This window comes from Pleurodeles waltl, chromosome 2_2, assembly GCF_031143425.1.
Source record: "Pleurodeles waltl isolate 20211129_DDA chromosome 2_2, aPleWal1.hap1.20221129, whole genome shotgun sequence".
In the NCBI taxonomy this organism is placed as follows: domain Eukaryota; kingdom Metazoa; phylum Chordata; class Amphibia; order Caudata; family Salamandridae; genus Pleurodeles; species Pleurodeles waltl.
Window position 1 is genome coordinate 263,577,491 of NC_090439.1, and position 19,063 is coordinate 263,596,553.

The following is a 19,063-nucleotide window of genomic DNA, read 5'->3' on the forward strand; positions in this document are numbered from 1 at the left end:
AACGCCCCAAAGCGCAACGTGGACACATCCAAATTTGTGAAGGAAAACAGAGGTGTTTTTTGCAAAGTGCCTACCTGTAGATTTTGGCTTGTTGATCAGCCGCCACCTAGGGAAACCTGCCAAACCTGTGCATTTCTGAAAACTAGAGACCTAGGGGAATCCAAGATGGGGTGACTTGTGTGGCTCGGACCAGGTTCTGTTACCCAGAATCCTTTGCAAACCTCAAAATTTGGCTAAAAAAACACATGTTCCTAACATTTCTGTGGCAGAAAGTTCTGGAATCTGAGAGGAGCCACAAATTTCCTTCCACCCAGTGTTCCCCCACGTCTCCCGATAAAAATGATACCTCACTTGTGTGGGTAGGCCTAGTGCCCGCGACAGAAAACCCCCAAAGCGCAACGTGGACACATCCAAATTTGTGAAGGAAAACAGAGGTGTTTTTTGCAAAGTGCCTACCTGTAGATTTTGGCTTGTAGATCAGCTGCCACCTAGGGAAACCTACCAAACCTGTGCATTTCTGAAAACTAGAGACCTAGGGGAATCCAAGATGGGGTGACCTGTGTGGCTCGGACCAGGTTCTGTTACCCAGAATCCTTTGCAAACCTCAAAATTTGGCTAAAAAAACACATGTTCCTCACATTTCTGTTGCAGAAAGTTCTGGAATCTGAGAGGAGCCACGAATTTCCTTCCACCCAGCGTTCCCCCACGTCTCCCGATAAAAATGATACCTCACTTGTGTGGGTAGGCCTAGCGCCCGCGACAGGAAACGCCCCAAAGCGCAACGTGGACACAGCCACATTTTTGAAGGAAAATAGAGGTGTTTTTTGCAAAGTGCCTACCTGTAGATTTTGGCCTGTAGCTCAGCCGCCACCTAGGGAAACCTACCAAACCTGTGCATTTCTGAAAACTAGAGACCTAGGGGAATCCAAGATGGGGTGACTTGTGTGGCTCGGACCAGGTTCTGTTACCCAGAATCCTTTGCAAACCTCAAAATTTGGCTAAAAAAACACATGTTCCTAACATTTCTGTGGCAGAAAGTTCTGGAATCTGAGAGGAGCCACAAATTTCCTTCCACCCAGCGTTCCCCCACGTCTCCCGATAAAAATGATACCTCACTTGTGTGGGTAGGCCTAGCGCCCGCGACAGGAAACGCCCCAAAGCGCAACGTGGACACATCCAAATTTGTGAAGGAAAACAGAGGTGTTTTTTGCAAAGTGCCTACCTGTAGATTTTGGCTTGTAGCTCAGCCGCCACCTAGGGAAACCTACCAAACCTGTGCATTTCTGAAAACTAGAGACCTAGGGGAATCCAAGATGGGGTGACTTGTGTGGCTCGGACCAGGTTCTGTTACCCAGAATCCTTTGCAAACCTCAAAATTTGGCTAAAAAAACACATGTTCCTAACATTTCTGTGGCAGAAAGTTCTGGAATCTGAGAGGAGCTACAAATTTCCTTCCACGCAGCGTTCCCCCACGTCTCCCGATAAAAATGATACCTCACTTGTGTGGGTAGGCCTAGCGCCCGCGACAGGAAACGCCCCAAAGCGCAACGTGGACACATCCAAATTTGTGAAGGAAAACAGAGGTGTTTTTTGCAAAGTGCCTACCTGTAGATTTTGGCTTGTAGCTCAGCCGCCACCTAGGGAAACCTACCAAACCTGTGCATTTCTGAAAACTAGAGACCTAGGGGAATCCAAGATGGGATGACCTGTGTGGCTCGGACCAGGTTCTGTTACCCAGAATCCTTTGCAAACCTCAAAATTTGGCTAAAAAAACACATGTTCAAAAACTGTTCTGTGGCAGAAAGTTCTGGAATCTGAGAGGACCCACAAATTTACTTCCACCCAGCGTTCCCCCACGTCTCCCGATAAAAATGATACCTCACTTGTGTGGGTAGGCCTAGTGCCCGCGACAGGAAACGCCCCAAAGCGCAACGTGGACACATCCAAATTTGTGAAGGAAAACAGAGGTGTTTTTTGCAAAGTGCCTACCTGTAGATTTTGGCTTGTAGCTCAGCCGCCACCTAGGGAAACCTACCAAACCTGTGCATTTCTGAAAACTAGAGACCTAGGGGAATCCAAGATGGGGTGACTTGTGTGGCTCGGACCAGGTTCTGTTACCCAGAATCCTTTGCAAACCTCAAAATTTAGCTAAAAAAACACATGTTCCTCACATTTCTGTGGTAGAAAGTTCTGGAATCTGAGAGGAGCCACGAATTTCCTTCCACCCAGCGTTCCCCCACGTCTTCCAATAAAAATTATACCTCACTTGTGTGGGTAGGCCTAGCGCCCGCGACAGGAAACGCCCCAAAGCGCAACGTAGACACAGCCACATTTTTGAAGGAAAACAGAGGTGTTTTTTGCAAAGTGCCTACCTGTAGATTTTGGCTTGTAGCTCAGCCGCCACCTAGGGAAACCTACCAAACCTGTGCATTTCTGAAAACTAGAGACCTAGGGGAATCCAAGATGTGGTGACATGTGTGGTTCGGACCAGGTTCTGTTACCCAGAATCCTTTGCAAACCTCAAAATTTTGCTAAAAAACACAGGTTCCTCACATTTCTGTTGCAGAAAGTTCTGGAATCTGAGATAAGCCACGAATTTCCTTCCACCCAGCGTTCCCCCACGTCTCCCGATAAAAATTATACCTCACTTGTGTGGGTAGGCCTAGCGCCCGCGACAGGAAACGCCCCAAAGCGCAACGTAGACACAGCCAAATTTTTGAAGGAAAACAGAGGTGTTTTTTGCAAAGTGCCTACCTGTAGATTTTGGCTTGTAGCTCAGCCGCCACCTAGGGAAACCTACCAAACCTGTGCATTTCTGAAAACTAGAGACCTAGGGGAATCCAAGATGGGGTGACTTGTGTGGCTCGGACCAGGTTCTGTTACCCAGAATCCTTTGCAAACCTCAAAATTTGGCTAATAAAACACATGTTCCTAACATTTCTGTGGTAGAAAGTTCTGGAATCTAGAGGAGGCACAAATTTCCTTCCACCCAGCATTCCCCCATGTCTCCCGATAAAAATGATACCTCACTTGTGTGGGTAGGCCTAGCGCCCGCGACAGAAAACGCCCCAAACCGCAACGTGGACACATCCAAATTTGTGATGGAAAACAGAGGTGTTTTTTGCAAAGTGCCTACCTGTAGATTTTGGCTTGTAGATCAGCCGCCACCTAGGGAAACCTACCAAACCTGTGCATTTCTGAAAACTAGAGACCTAGGGGAATCCAAGATGGGGTGACTTGTGTGGCTCGGACCAGGATCTGTTACCCAGAATCCTTTGCAAACCTCAAAATTTGGCCAAAAAAAACACATGTTCCTCACAATTCTGTTGCAGAAAGTTCTGGAATCTGAGAGGAGCCAGGAATTTCCTTCCACCCAGCGTTCCCCCACGTCTCCCGATAAAAATGATACCTCACTTGTGTGGGTAGGCCTAGCGCCCGCGACAGAAAACGCCCCAAAGCGCAACGTGGACAAATCCAAATTTGTGAAGGAAAACAGAGGTGTTTTTTGCAAAGTGCCTACCTGTAGATTTTGGCTTGTAGATCAGCCGCCACCTAGGGAAACCTGCCAAACCTGTGCATTTCTGAAAACTAGAGACCTAGGGGAATCCAAGATGGGGTGACTTGTGTGGCTCGGACCAGGTTCTGTTACCCAGAATCCTTTGCAAACCTCAAAATTTGGCTAAAAAAACACATGTTCCTAACATTTCTGTGGCAGAAAGTTCTGGAATCTGAGAGGAGCCACAAATTTCCTTCCACCCAGTGTTCCCCCACGTCTCCCGATAAAAATGATACCTCACTTGTGTGGGTAGGCCTAGTGCCCGCGACAGAAAACCCCCAAAGCACAACGTGGACACATCCAAATTTGTGAAGGAAAACAGAGGTGTTTTTTGCAAAGTGCCTACCTGTAGATTTTGGCTTGTAGATCAGCTGCCACCTAGGGAAACCTACCAAACCTGTGCATTTCTGAAAACTAGAGACCTAGGGGAATCCAAGATGGGGTGACCTGTGTGGCTCGGACCAGGTTCTGTTACCCAGAATCCTTTGCAAACCTCAAAATTTGGCTAAAAAAACACATGTTCCTCACATTTCTGTTGCAGAAAGTTCTGGAATCTGAGAGGAGCCACGAATTTCCTTCCTCCCAGCTTTCCCCCACGTCTCCCGATAAAAATGATAACTCACTTGTGTGGGTAGGCCTAGCGCCCGCGACAGAAAACGCCCCAAAGCGCAACGTGGACACATCCAAATTTGTGAAGGAAAACAGAGGTGTTTTTTGCAAAGTGCCTACCTGTAGATTTTGGCTTGTAGCTCAGCCGCCACCTAGGGAAACCTACCAAACCTGTGCATTTCTGAAAACTAGAGACCTAGGGGAATCCAAGATGGGGTGACCTGTGTGGCTCGGACCAGGTTCTGTTACCCAGAATCCTTTGCAAACCTCAAAATTTGGCTAAAAAAACACATGTTCCTCACATTTCTGTGGCAGAAAGTTCTGGAATCTGAGAGGAGCCACGAATTTCCTTCCACCCAGCATTCCCCCTCGTCTCCCGATAAAAATGATACCTCACTTGTGTGGGTAGGCCTAGCGCCCGTGACAGGAAATGCCCGAAAGCGCAACGTGGACACAGCCAAATTTTTGAAGGAAAACAGAGGTGTTTTTTCAAAGTGCCTACCTGTAGATTTTGGCCTGTAGCTCAGTCGCCACCTAGGGAAACCTACCAAACCTGTGCATTTCTGAAAACTAGAGACCTAGGGGAATCCAAGATGGGGTGACTTGTGTGGCTCGGACCAGGATCTGTTACCCAGAATCCTTTGCAAACCTCAAAATTTGGCTAAAAAAACACATGTTCCTAAAATTTCTGTGGAAGAAAGTTCTGGAATCGGAGAGGAGCCACAAATTTCCTTCCACCCAGCGTTCCCCCATGTCTCCCGATAAAAATGATACCTCACTTGTGTGGGTAGGCCTAGCGCCCGCGACAGAAAACGCCCCAAAGCGCAACGTGGACACATCCAAATTTGTGAAGGAAAATAGAGGTGTTTTTTGCAAAGTGCCTACCTGTAGATTTGACTTGTAGATCAGCCGCCACCTTTGGAAACCTACCAAACCTGTGCATTTCTGAAAACTAGAGACCTAGGGGAATCCAAGATGGGGTGACTTGTGTGGCTCGGACCAGGTTCTGTTACCCAGAATCCTTTGCAAACCTCAAAATTTGGCTAAAAAAACACATGTTCCTCACATTTCTGTGGCAGAAAGTTCTGGAATCTGAGATAAGCCACGAATTTCCTTCCACCCAGCGTTCCCCCACATCTCCCGATAAAAATGATACCTCACTTGTGTGAGTAGGCCTAGCGCCCGCGACAGGAAATGCCCCAAAGCGCAACGTAGACACAGCCAAATTTTTGAAGGAAAACAGAGGTGTTTTTTCAAAGTGCCTACCTGTAGATTTTGGCCTGTAGCTCAGTCGCCAACTAGGGAAACCTACCAAACCTGTGCATTTCTGAAAACTAGAGACCTAGGGGAATCCAAGATGGAGTGACTTGTGTGGCTCGGACCAGGTTCTGTTACCCAGAATCCTTTGCAAACCTCAAAATTTGGCTAAAAAAACACATGTTCCTCACAATTCTGTGGCAGAAAGTTCTGGAATCTGAGAGGAGCCACGAATTTCCTTCCACCCAGCGTTCCCCCACGTCTCCCAATAAAAATGATACCTCACTTGTGTGGGTAGGCCTAGCGCCGGCGACAGAAAACTCCCCTAAGCGCAAGGTGGACACATCAAAATTTGTGAAGGAAAACAGAGGTGTTTTTTGCAAAGCGCCTACCTGTAGATTTTGGCTTGTAGCTCAGCCGCCACCTAGGGAAACCTACCAAACCTGTGCTTTTCTGAAAACTAGAGACCTAGGGGAATCCAAGATGGGGTGACTTGTGTGGCTCGGACCAGGTTCTGTTACCCAGAATCCTTTGCAAACCTCAAAATTTGGCTAAATAAACACATGTTCCTAACATTTCTGTGGCAGAAAGTTCTGGAATCTGAGAGGAGCCACAAATTTCCTTCCACCCAGCGTTCCCCCACGTCTCCCGATAAAAATGACACCTCACTTGTGTGGGTAGGCCTAGCGCCCGCGACAGAAAAAACCCCAAAGCGCAACGTGGACACATCCAAATTTGTGAAGGAAAACAAAGGTTTGTTTTGCAAAGTGCCTACCTGTAGATTTTGGCTTGTAGCTCTGCCGCCACCTTGGGAAACCTACCAAACCTGTGCATTTCTGAAAACTAGAGACCTAGGGGAATCCAAGATGGGGTGACTTGTGTGGCTCGGACCAGGTTCTGTTACACAGAATCTTTTGCAAACCTCAAAATTTGGCCAAAAAAAACACATGTTCCTCAAAATTCTGTGGCAGAAAGTTCTGGAATCTGAGAGGAGCCACGAATTTCCTTCCACCCACCGTTCCCCCACGTCTCCCGATAAAAATGATACCTAACTTGTGTGGGTAGGCCTAGCGCCCGCGACAGGAAACGCCCCAAAGCGCAACGTAGACAAAGCCAAATTTTTGAAGGAAAACAGAGGTGTTTTTTGCAAAGTGCCTACCTGTAGATTTTGGCTTGTAGCTCAGCCGCCACCTAGGGAAACCTACCAAACCTGTGCATTTCTGAAAACTAGAGACCTAGGGGAATCCAAGATGGGGTGACCTGTGTGGCTCGGACCAGGTTCTGTTACCCAGAATCCTTTGCAAACCTCAAAATGTGGCTAAAAAAACACATGTTCCTCACATTTCTGTGGCAGAAAGTTCTGGAATCTGAGAGGACCCACAAATTCACTTCCACCCAGCTTTCCCCCACGTCTCCCGATAAAAATGATACCTCACTTGTGTGGGTAGGCCTAGCGCCCGTGACAGGAAATGCCCCAAAGCGCAATGTGGACACAGCCAAATTTTTGAAGGAAAACAGAGGTGTTTTTTGCAAAGTGCCTGCCTGTAGATTTTGGCCTGTAGCTCAGCCTCCACCTAGGGAAACCTACCAAACCTGTGCATTTCTGAAAACTAGAGACCTAGGGGAATCCAAGATGGGGTGACTTGTGTGGCTCGGACCAGGTTCTGTTACCCAGAATCCTTTGCAAACCTCAAAATTTGGCTAAAAAAACACATGTTCCCAACTGTTCTGTGGCAGAAAGTTCTGGAATCTGAGAGGACCCACGAATTCACTTCCACCCAGCGTTCCCCCACGTCTCCCGATAAAAATGATACCTCACTTGTGTGGGTAGGCCTAGCGCCCGCGACAGGAAACGCCCCAAAGCGCAACGTGGACACATCCAAATTTGTGAAGGAAAACAGAGGTGTTTTTTGCAAAGTGCCTACCTGTAGATTTTGGCTTGTAGCTCAGCCGCCACCTAGGGAAACCTACCAAACCAGTGCATTTCTGAAAACTAGAGACCTAGGGGAATCCAAGATGGGGTGACTTGTGTGGCTCGGACCAGGTTCTGTTACCCAGAATCCTTTGCAAACCTCAAAATTTAGCTAAAAAAACACATGTTCCTCACATTTCTGTGGTAGAAAGTTCTGGAATCTGAGAGGAGCCACGAATTTCCTTCCACCCAGCGTTCCCCCACGTCTTCCGATAAAAATTATACCTCACTTGTGTGGGTAGGCCTAGCGCCCGCGACAGGAAACGCCCCAAAGCGCAACGTAGACACAGCCACATTTTTGAAGGAAAACAGAGGTGTTTTTTGCAAAGTGCCTACCTGTAGATTTTGGCTTGTAGCTCAGCCGCCACCCAGGGAAACCTACCAAACCTGTGCATTTCTGAAAACTAGAGACCTAGGGGAATCCAAGATGGGGTGACATGTGTGGTTCGGACCAGGTTCTGTTACCCAGAATCCTTTGCAAACCTCAAAATTTGGCTAAAAAAACACATGTTCCTCACATTTCTGTTGCAGAAAGTTCTGGAATCTGAGATAAGCCACGAATTTCCTTCCACCCAGCGTTCCCCCACGTCTCCCGATAAAAATGATACCTCACTTGTGTGGGTAGGCCTAGCGCCCGCGACAGGAAACGCCCCAAAGCACAACGTAGACACAGCCAAATTTTTGAAGGAAAACAGAGGTGTTTTTTGCAAAGTGCCTACCTGTAGATTTTGGCTTGTAGCTCAGCCGCCACCTAGGGAAACTTACCAAACCTGTGCATTTCTGAAAACTAGAGACCTAGGGGAATCCAAGATGGGGTGACCTGTGTGGCTCGGACCAGGTTCTGTTACCCAGAATCCTTTGCAAACCTCAAAATGTGGCTAAAAAAACACATGTTCCTCACATTTCTGTGGCAGAAAGTTCTGGAATCTGAGAGGAGCCACAAATTTCCTTCCACCCAGCGTTCCCCCACGTCTCCCGATAAAAATGATACCTCACTTGTGTGGGTAGGCCTAGCGCCCGTGACAGGAAATGCCCCAAAGCGCAACGTGGACACAGCCAAATTTTTGAAGGAAAACAGAGGTGTTTTTTGCAAAGTGCCTGCCTGTAGATTTTGGCCTGTAGCTCAGCCGCCACCTAGGGAAACCTACCAAACCTGTGCATTTCTGAAAACTAGAGACCTAGGGGAATCCAAGATTGGGTGACTTGTGTGGCTTGGACCAGGTTCTGTTACCCAGAATCCTTTGCAAACCTCAAAATTTGGCTAAAAAAACACATGTTCCTAACATTTCTGTGGCAGAAAGTTCTGGAATCTGAGAGGAGCTACAAATTTCCTTCCACCCAGCGTTCCCCCACGTCTCCCGATAAAAATGATACCTCACTTGTGTGGGTAGGCCTAGCGCCCGCGACAGGAAACGCCCCAAAGCGCAACGTGGACACATCCAAATTTGTGATGGAAAACAGAGGTGTTTTTTGCAAAGTGCCTACCTGTAGATTTTGGCTTGTAGCTCAGCCGCCACCTAGGGAAACCTACCAAACCTGTGCATTTCTGAAAACTAGAGACCTAGGGGAATCCAAGATGGGGTGACTTGTGTGGCTCGGACCAGGTTCTGTTACCCAGAATCCTTTGCAAACCTCAAAATTTGGCTAAAAAAACACATGTTCACAACTGTTCTGTGGCAGAAAGTTCTGGAATCTGAGAGGACCCACAAATTCACTTCCACCCAGCGTTCCCCCACGTCTCCCGATAAAAATGATACCTCACTTGTGTGGGTAGGCCTAGCGCCCGTGACAGGAAATGCCCCAAAGCGCAATGTGGACACAGCCAAATTTTTGAAGGAAAACAGAGGTGTTTTTTACAAAGTGCCTGCCTGTAGATTTTGGCCTGTAGCTCAGCCGTCACCTAGGGAAACCTACCAAACCTGTGCATTTCTGAAAACTAGAGACCTAGGGGAATCCAAGATTGGGTGACTTGTGTGGCTTGGACCAGGTTCTGTTACCCAGAATCCTTTGCAAACCTCAAAATTTGGCCAAAAAAAACACATGTTCCTCACAATTCTGTTGCAGAAACTTCTGGAATCTGAGAGGAGCCAGGAATTTCCTTCCACCCAGCGTTCCCCCACGTCTCCCGATAAAAATGATACCTCACTTGTGTGGGTAGGCCTAGCGCCCGCGACAGAAAACGCCCCAAAGCGCAACGTGGACAAATCCAAATTTGTGAAGGAAAACAGAGGTGTTTTTTGCAAAGTGCCTACCTGTAGATTTTGGCTTGTAGATCAGCCGCCACCTAGGGAAACCTGCCAAACCTGTGCATTTCTGAAAACTAGAGACCGAGGGGAATCCAAGATGGGGTGACTTGTGTGGCTCGGACCAGGTTCTGTTACCCAGAATCCTTTGCAAACCTCAAAATTTGGCTAAAAAAACACATGTTCCTAACATTTCTGTGGCAGAAAGTTCTGGAATCTGAGAGGAGCCACAAATTTCCTTCCACCCAGTGTTCCCCCACGTCTCCCGATAAAAATGATACCTCACTTGTGTGGGTAGGCCTAGTGCCCGCGACAGAAAACCCCCAAAGCGCAACGTGGACACATCCAAATTTGTGAAGGAAAACAGAGGTGTTTTTTGCAAAGTGCCTACCTGTAGATTTTGGCTTGTAGATCAGCTGCCACCTAGGGAAACCTACCAAACCTGTGCATTTCTGAAAACTAGAGACCTAGGGGAATCCAAGATGGGGTGACCTGTGTGGCTCGGACCAGGTTCTGTTACCCAGAATCCTTTGCAAACCTCAAAATTTGGCTAAAAAAACACATGTTCCTCACATTTCTGTTGCAGAAAGTTCTGGAATCTGAGAGGAGCCACGAATTTCCTTCCTCCCAGCGTTCCCCCACGTCTCCCGATAAAAATGATACCTCACTTGTGTGGGTAGGCCTAGCGCCCGCGACAGGAAACGCCCCAAAGCGCAACGTGGACACAGCCACATTTTTGAAGGAAAACAGAGGTGTTTTTTGCAAAGTGCCTACATGTAGATTTTGGCCTGTAGCTCAGCCGCCACCTAGGGAAACCTACCAAACCTGTGCATTTCTGAAAACTAGAGACCTAGGGGAATCCAAGATGGGGTGACTTGTGTGGCTCGGACCAGGTTCTGTTACCCAGAATCCTTTGCAAACCTCAAAATTTGGCTAAAAAAACACATGTTCCTAACATTTCTGTGGCAGAAAGTTCTGGAATCTGAGAGGAGCCACAAATTTCCTTCCACCCAGCGTTCCCCCACGTCTCCCGATAAAAATGATACCTCACTTGTGTGGGTAGGCCTAGCGCCCGCGACAGAAAACGCCCCAAAGCGCAACGTGGACACATCCAAATTTGTGAAGGAAAACAGAGGTGTTTTTTGCAAAGTGCCTACCTGTAGATTTTGGCTTGTAGCTCAGCCGCCACCTAGGGAAACCTACCAAACCTGTGCATTTCTGAAAACTAGAGACCTAGGGGAATCCAAGATGGGGTGACCTGTGTGGCTCGGACCAGGTTCTGTTACCCAGAATCCTTTGCAAACCTCAAAATTTGGCTAAAAAAACACATGTTCCTCACATTTCTGTGGCAGAAAGTTCTGGAATCTGAGAGGAGCCACGAATTTCCTTCCTCCCAGCGTTCCCCCACGTCTCCCGATAAAAATGATACCTCACTTGTGTGCGTAGGCCTAGCGCCCGAGACAGGAAACGCCCCAAAGCGCAACGTGGACACAGCCACATTTTTGAAGGATAACAGAGGTGTTTTTTGCAAAGTGCCTACCTGTAGATTTTGGCCTGTAGCTCAGCCGCCACCTAGGGAAACCTACCAAACCTGTGCATTTCTGAAAACTAGAGACCTAGGGGAATCCAAGATGGGGTGACTTGTGTGGCTCGGACCAGGTTCTGTTACCCAGAATCCTTTGCAAACCTCAAAATTTGGCTAAAAAAACACATGTTCCTAACATTTCTGTGGCAGAAAGTTCTGGAATCTGAGAGGAGCCACAAATTTCCTTCCACCCAGCGTTCCCCCACGTCTCCCGATAAAAATGATAACTCACTTGTGTGGGTAGGCCTAGCGCCCGCGACAGAAAACGCCCCAAAGCGCAACGTGGACACATCCAAATTTGTGAAGGAAAACAGAGGTGTTTTTTGCAAAGTGCCTACCTGTAGATTTTGGCTTGTAGCTCAGCCGCCACCTAGGGAAACCTACCAAACCTGTGCATTTCTGAAAACTAGAGACCTAGGGGAATCCAAGATGGGGTGACCTGTGTGGCTCGGACCAGGTTCTGTTACCCAGAATCCTTTGCAAACCTCAAAATGTGGCTAAAAAAACACATGTTCCTCACATTTCTGTGGCAGAAAGTTCTGGAATCTGAGAGGAGCCACAAATTTCCTTCCACCCAGCGTTCCCCCACGTCTCCCGATAAAAATGATACCTCACTTGTGTGGGTAGGCCTAGCGCCCGTGACAGGAAATGCCCCAAAGCGCAACGTGGACACAGCCAAATTTTTGAAGGAAAACAGAGGTGTTTTTTGCAAAGTGCCTGCCTGTAGATTTTGGCCTGTAGCTCAGCCGCCACCTAGGGAAACCTACCAAACCTGTGCATTTCTGAAAACTAGAGACCTAGGGGAATCCAAGATTGGGTGACTTGTGTGGCTTGGACCAGGTTCTGTTACCCAGAATCCTTTGCAAACCTCAAAATTTGGCTAAAAAAACACATGTTCCTAACATTTCTGTGGCAGAAAGTTCTGGAATCTGAGAGGAGCTACAAATTTCCTTCCACCCAGCGTTCCCCCACGTCTCCCGATAAAAATGATACCTCACTTGTGTGGGTAGGCCTAGCGCCCGCGACAGGAAACGCCCCAAAGCGCAACGTGGACACATCCAAATTTGTGATGGAAAACAGAGGTGTTTTTTGCAAAGTGCCAACTGTAGATTTTGGCTTGTAGCTCAGCCGCCACCTAGGGAAACCTACCAAACCTGTGCATTTCTGAAAACTAGAGACCTAGGGGAATCCAAGATGGGGTGACTTGTGTGGCTCGGACCAGGATCTGTTACCCAGAATCCTTTGCAAACCTCAAAATTTGGCTAAAAAAACACATGTTCCTAACATTTCTGTGGCAGAAAGTTCTGGAATCGGAGAGGAGCCACAAATTTCCTTCCACCCAGCGTTCCCCCATGTCTCCCGATAAAAATGATACCTCACTTGTGTGGGGAGGCCTAGCGCCCGCGACAGAAAACGCCCCAAAGCGCAACGTGGACACATCCAAATTTGTGAAGGAAAACAGAGGTGTTTTTTGCAAAGTGCCTACCTGTAGATTTGACTTGTAGATCAGCCGCCACCTAGGGAAACCTACCAAACCTGTGCATTTCTGAAAACTAGAGACCTAGGGGAATCCAAGATGGGGTGACTTGTGTGGCTCGGACCAGGTTCTGTTACCCAGAATCCTTTGCAAACCTCAAAATTTGGCTAAAAAAACACATGTTCCTCACATTTCTGTGGCAGAAAGTTCTGGAATCTGAGATAAGCCACGAATTTCCTTCCACCCAGCGTTCCCCCACGTCTCCCGATAAAAATGATACCTCACTTGTGTGAGTAGGCCTAGCGCCCGCGACAGGAAATGCCCCAAAGCGCAACGTAGACACAGCCAAATTTTTGAAGGAAAACAGAGGTGTTTTTTCAAAGTGCCTACCTGTAGATTTTGGCCTGTAGCTCAGTCGCCAACTAGGGAAACCTACCAAACCTGTGCATTTCTGAAAACTAGAGACCTAGGGGAATCCAAGATGGAGTGACTTGTGTGGCTCGGACCAGGTTCTGTTACCCAGAATCCTTTGCAAACCTCAAAATTTGGCTAAAAAAACACATGTTCCTCACAATTCTGTGGCAGAAAGTTCTGGAATCTGAGAGGAGCCACGAATTACCTTCCACCCAGCGTTCCCCCACGTCTCCCAATAAAAATGATACCTCACTTGTGTGGGTAGGCCTAGCGCCGGCGACAGAAAACGCCCCTAAGCGCAACGTGGACACATCCAAATTTGTGAAGGAAAACAGAGGTGTTTTTTGCAAAGCGCCTACCTGTAGATTTTGGCTTGTAGCTCAGCCGCCACCTAGGGAAACCTACCAAACCTGTGCATTTCTGAAAACTAGAGACCTAGGGGAATCCAAGATGGGGTGACTTGTGTGGCTCGGACCAGGTTCTGTTACCCAGAATCCTTTGCAAACCTCAAAATTTGGCTAAAAAAACACATGTTCCTAACATTTCTGTGGCAGAAAGTTCTGGAATCTGAGAGGAGCCACAAATTTCCTTCCACTCAGAGTTCCCCCACGTCTCCCGATAAAAATGACACCTCACTTGTGTGGGTAGGCCTAGCGCCCGCGACAGAAAAAACCCCAAAGCGCAACGTGGACACATCCAAATTTGTGAAGGAAAACAGAGGTTTGTTTTGCAAAGTGCCTACCTGTAGATTTTGGCTTGTAGCTCTGCCGCCACCTTGGGAAACCTACCAAACCTGTGCATTTCTGAAAACTAGAGACCTAGGGGAATCCAAGATGGGGTGACTTGTGTGGCTCGGACCAGGTTCTGTTACACAGAATCCTTTGCAAACCTCAAAATTTGGCCAAAAAAAACACATGTTCCTCAAAATTCTGTGGCAGAAAGTTCTGGAATCTGAGAGGAGCCACGAATTTCCTTCCACCCACCGTTCCCCCACGTCTCCCGATAAAAATGATATCTAACTTGTGTGGGTAGGCCTAGCGCCCGCGACAGGAAACGCCCCAAAGCGCAACGTAGACAAAGCCAAATTTTTGAAGGAAAACAGAGGTGTTTTTTGCAAAGTGCCTACCTGTAGATTTTGGCTTGTAGCTCAGCCGCCACCTAGGGAAACCTACCAAACCTGTGCATTTCTGAAAACTAGAGACCTAGGGGAATCCAAGATGGGGTGACCTGTGTGGCTCGGACCAGGTTCTGTTACCCAGAATCCTTTGCAAACCTCAAAATGTGGCTAAAAAAACACATGTTCCTCACATTTCTGTGGCAGAAAGTTCTGGAATCTGAGAGGACCCACAAATTCACTTCCACCCAGCGTTCCCCCACGTCTCCCGATAAAAATGATACCTCACTTGTGTGGGTAGGCCTAGCGCCCGTGACAGGAAATGCCCCAAAGCGCAATGTGGACACAGCCAAATTTTTGAAGGAAAACAGAGGTGTTTTTTGCAAAGTGCCTGCCTGTAGATTTTGGCCTGTAGCTCAGCCTCCACCTAGGGAAACCTACCAAACCTGTGCATTTCTGAAAACTAGAGACCTAGGGGAATCCAAGATGGGGTAACTTGTGTGGCTCGGACCAGGTTCTGTTACCCAGAATCCTTTGCAAACCTCAAAATTTGGCTAAAAAAACACATGTTCCCAACTGTTCTGTGGCAGAAAGTTCTGGAATCTGAGAGGACCCACAAATTCACTTCCACCCAGCGTTCCCCCACGTCTCCCGATAAAAATGATACCTCACTTGTGTGGGTAGGCCTAGCGCCCGCGACAGGAAACGCCCCAAAGCGCAACGTGGACACATCCAAATTTGTGAAGGAAAACAGAGGTGTTTTTTGCAAAGTGCCTACCTGTAGATTTTGGCTTGTAGCTCAGCCGCCACCTAGGGAAACCTACCAAACCAGTGCATTTCTGAAAACTAGAGACCTAGGGGAATCCAAGATGGGGTGACTTGTGTGGCTCGGACCAGGTTCTGTTACCCAGAATCCTTTGCAAACCTCAAAATTTGGCTAAAAAAACACATGTTCCTCACATTTCTGTGGCAGAAAGTTCTGGAATCTGAGATAAGCCACGAATTTCCTTCCACCCAGCGTTCCCCCACGTCTCCCGATAAAAATGATACCTCACTTGTGTGAGTAGGCCTAGCGCCCGCGACAGGAAATGCCCCAAAGCGCAACGTAGACACAGCCAAATTTTTGAAGGAAAACAGAGGTGTTTTTTCAAAGTGCCTACCTGTAGATTTTGGCCTGTAGCTCAGTCGCCAACTAGGGAAACCTACCAAACCTGTGCATTTCTGAAAACTAGAGACCTAGGGGAATCCAAGATGGAGTGACTTGTGTGGCTCGGACCAGGTTCTGTTACCCAGAATCCTTTGCAAACCTCAAAATTTGGCTAAAAAAACACATGTTCCTCACAATTCTGTGGCAGAAAGTTCTGGAATCTGAGAGGAGCCACGAATTTCCTTCCACCCAGCGTTCCCCCACGTCTCCCAATAAAAATGATACCTCACTTGTGTGGGTAGGCCTAGCGCCGGCGACAGAAAACGCCCCTAAGCGCAACGTGGACACATCCAAATTTGTGAAGGAAAACAGAGGTGTTTTTTGCAAAGCGCCTACCTGTAGATTTTGGCTTGTAGCTCAGCCGCCACCTAGGGAAACCTACCAAACCTGTGCATTTCTGAAAACTAGAGACCTAGGGGAATCCAAGATGGGGTGACTTGTGTGGCTCGGACCAGGTTCTGTTACCCAGAATCCTTTGCAAACCTCAAAATTTGGCTAAAAAAACACATGTTCCTAACATTTCTGTGGCAGAAAGTTCTGGAATCTGAGAGGAGCCACAAATTTCCTTCCACTCAGAGTTCCCCCACGTCTCCCGATAAAAATGACACCTCACTTGTGTGGGTAGGCCTAGCGCCCGCGACAGAAAAAACCCCAAAGCGCAACGTGGACACATCCAAATTTGTGAAGGAAAACAGAGGTTTGTTTTGCAAAGTGCCTACCTGTAGATTTTGGCTTGTAGCTCTGCCGCCACCTTGGGAAACCTACCAAACCTGTGCATTTCTGAAAACTAGAGACCTAGGGGAATCCAAGATGGGGTGACTTGTGTGGCTCGGACCAGGTTCTGTTACACAGAATCCTTTGCAAACCTCAAAATTTGGCCAAAAAAAACACATGTTCCTCAAAATTCTGTGGCAGAAAGTTCTGGAATCTGAGAGGAGCTATGAATTTCCTTCCACCCACCGTTCCCCCACGTCTCCCGATAAAAATGATACCTAACTTGTGTGGGTAGGCCTAGCGCCCGCGACAGGAAACGCCCCAAAGCGCAACGTAGACAAAGCCAAATTTTTTAAGGAAAACAGAGGTGTTTTTTGCAAAGTGCCTACCTGTAGATTTTGGCTTGTAGCTCAGCCGCCACCTAGGGAAACCTACCAAACCTGTGCATTTCTGAAAACTAGAGACCTAGGGGAATCCAAGATGGGGTGACCTGTGTGGCTCGGACCAGGTTCTGTTACCCAGAATCCTTTGCAAACCTCAAAATGTGGCTAAAAAAACACATGTTCCTCACATTTCTGTGGCAGAAAGTTCTGGAATCTGAGAGGACCCACAAATTCACTTCCACCCAGCGTTCCCCCACGTCTCCCGATAAAAATGATACCTCACTTGTGTGGGTAGGCCTAGCGCCCGTGACAGGAAATGCCCCAAAGCGCAATGTGGACACAGCCAAATTTTTGAAGGAAAACAGAGGTGTTTTTTGCAAAGTGCCTGCCTGTAGATTTTGGCCTGTAGCTCAGCCTCCACCTAGGGAAACCTACCAAACCTGTGCATTTCTGAAAACTAGTGACCTAGGGGAATCCAAGATGGGGTAACTTGTGTGGCTCGGACCAGGTTCTGTTACCCAGAATCCTTTGCAAACCTCAAAATTTGGCTAAAAAAACACATGTTCCCAACTGTTCTGTGGCAGAAAGTTCTGGAATCTGAGAGGACCCACAAATTCACTTCCACCCAGCGTTCCCCCACGTCTCCCGATAAAAATGATACCTCACTTGTGTGGGTAGGCCTAGCGCCCGCGACAGGAAACGCCCCAAAGCGCAACGTGGACACATCCAAATTTGTGAAGGAAAACAGAGGTGTTTTTTGCAAAGTGCCTACCTGTAGATTTTGGCTTGTAGCTCAGCCGCCACCTAGGGAAACCTACCAAACCAGTGCATTTCTGAAAACTAGAGACCTAGGGGAATCCAAGATGGGGTGACTTGTGTGGCTCGGACCAGGTTCTGTTACCCAGAATCCTTTGCAAATCTCAAAATTTAGCTAAAAAACACATGTTCCTCACATTTCTGTGGTAGAAAGTTCTGGAATCTGAGAGGAGCCACGAATTTCCTTCCACCCAGCGTTCCCCCACGTCTTCCGATAAAAATTATACCTCACTTGTGTGGGTAGGCCTAGCGCCCGCGACAGGAAACGCCCCAAAGCGCAACGTAGACACAGCCACATTTTTGAAGGAAAACAGAGGTGTTTTTTGCAAAGTGCCTACCTGTAGATTTTGGCTTGTAGCTCAGCCGCCACCTAGGGAAACCTACCAAACCTGTGCATTTCTGAAAACTAGAGAACTAGGGGAATCCAAGATGGGGTGACATGTGTGGTTCGGACCAGGTTCTGTTACCCAGAATCCTTTGCAAACCTCAAAATTTGGCTAAAAAAACACATGTTCCTCACATTTCTGTTGCAGAAAGTTCTGGAATCTGAGATAAGCCACGAATTTCCTTCCACCCAGCGTTCCCCCACGTCTCCCGATAAAAATGATACCTCACTTGTGTGGGTAGGCCTAGCGCCCGCGACAGGAAACGCCCCAAAGCACAACGTAGACACAGCCAAATTTTTGAAGGAAAACAGAGGTGTTTTTTGCAAAGTGCCTACCTGTAGATTTTGGCTTGTAGCTCAGCCGCCACCTAGGGAAACCTACCAAACCTGTGCATTTCTGAAAACTAGAGACCTAGGGGAATCCAAGATGGGGTGACCTGTGTGGCTCGGACCAGGTTCTGTTACCCAGAATCCTTTGCAAACCTCAAAATGTGGCTAAAAAAACACATGTTCCTCACATTTCTGTGGCAGAAAGTTCTGGAATCTGAGAGGAGCCACAAATTTCCTTCCACCCAGCGTTCCCCCACGTCTCCCGATAAAAATGATACCTCACTTGTGTGGGTAGGCCTAGCGCCCGTGACAGGAAATGCCCCAAAGCGCAACGTGGACACAGCCAAATTTTTGAAGGAAAACAGAGGTGTTTTTTGCAAAGTGCCTGCCTGTAGATTTTGGCCTGTAGCTCAGCCGCCACCTAGGGAAACCTACCAAACCTGTGCATTTCTGAAAACTAGAGACCTAGGGGAATCCAAGATTGGGTGACTTGTGTGGCTTGGACCAGGTTCTGTTACCCAGAATCCTTTGCAAACCTCAAAATTTGGCTAAAAAAACACATGTTCCTAACATTTCTGTGGCAGAAAGTTCTGGAATCTGAGAGGAGCTACAAATTTCCTTCCACCCAGCGTTCCCCCACGTCTCCCGATAAAAATGATACCTCACTTGTGTGGGTAGGCCTAGCGCCCGCGACAGGAAACGCCCCAAAGCGCAACGTGGACACATCCAAATTTGTGATGGAAAACAGAGGTGTTTTTTGCAAAGTGCCTACCTGTAGATTTTGGCTTGTAGATCAGCCGCCACCTAGGGAAACCTACCAAACCTGTGCATTTCTGAAAACTAGAGACCTAGGGGAATCCAAGATGGGGTGACTTGTGTGGCTCGGACCAGGTTCTGTTACCCAGAATCCTTTGCAAACCTCAAAATTTGGCTAAAAAAACACATGTTCACAACTGTTCTGTGGCAGAAAGTTCTGGAATCTGAGAGGACCCACAAATTCA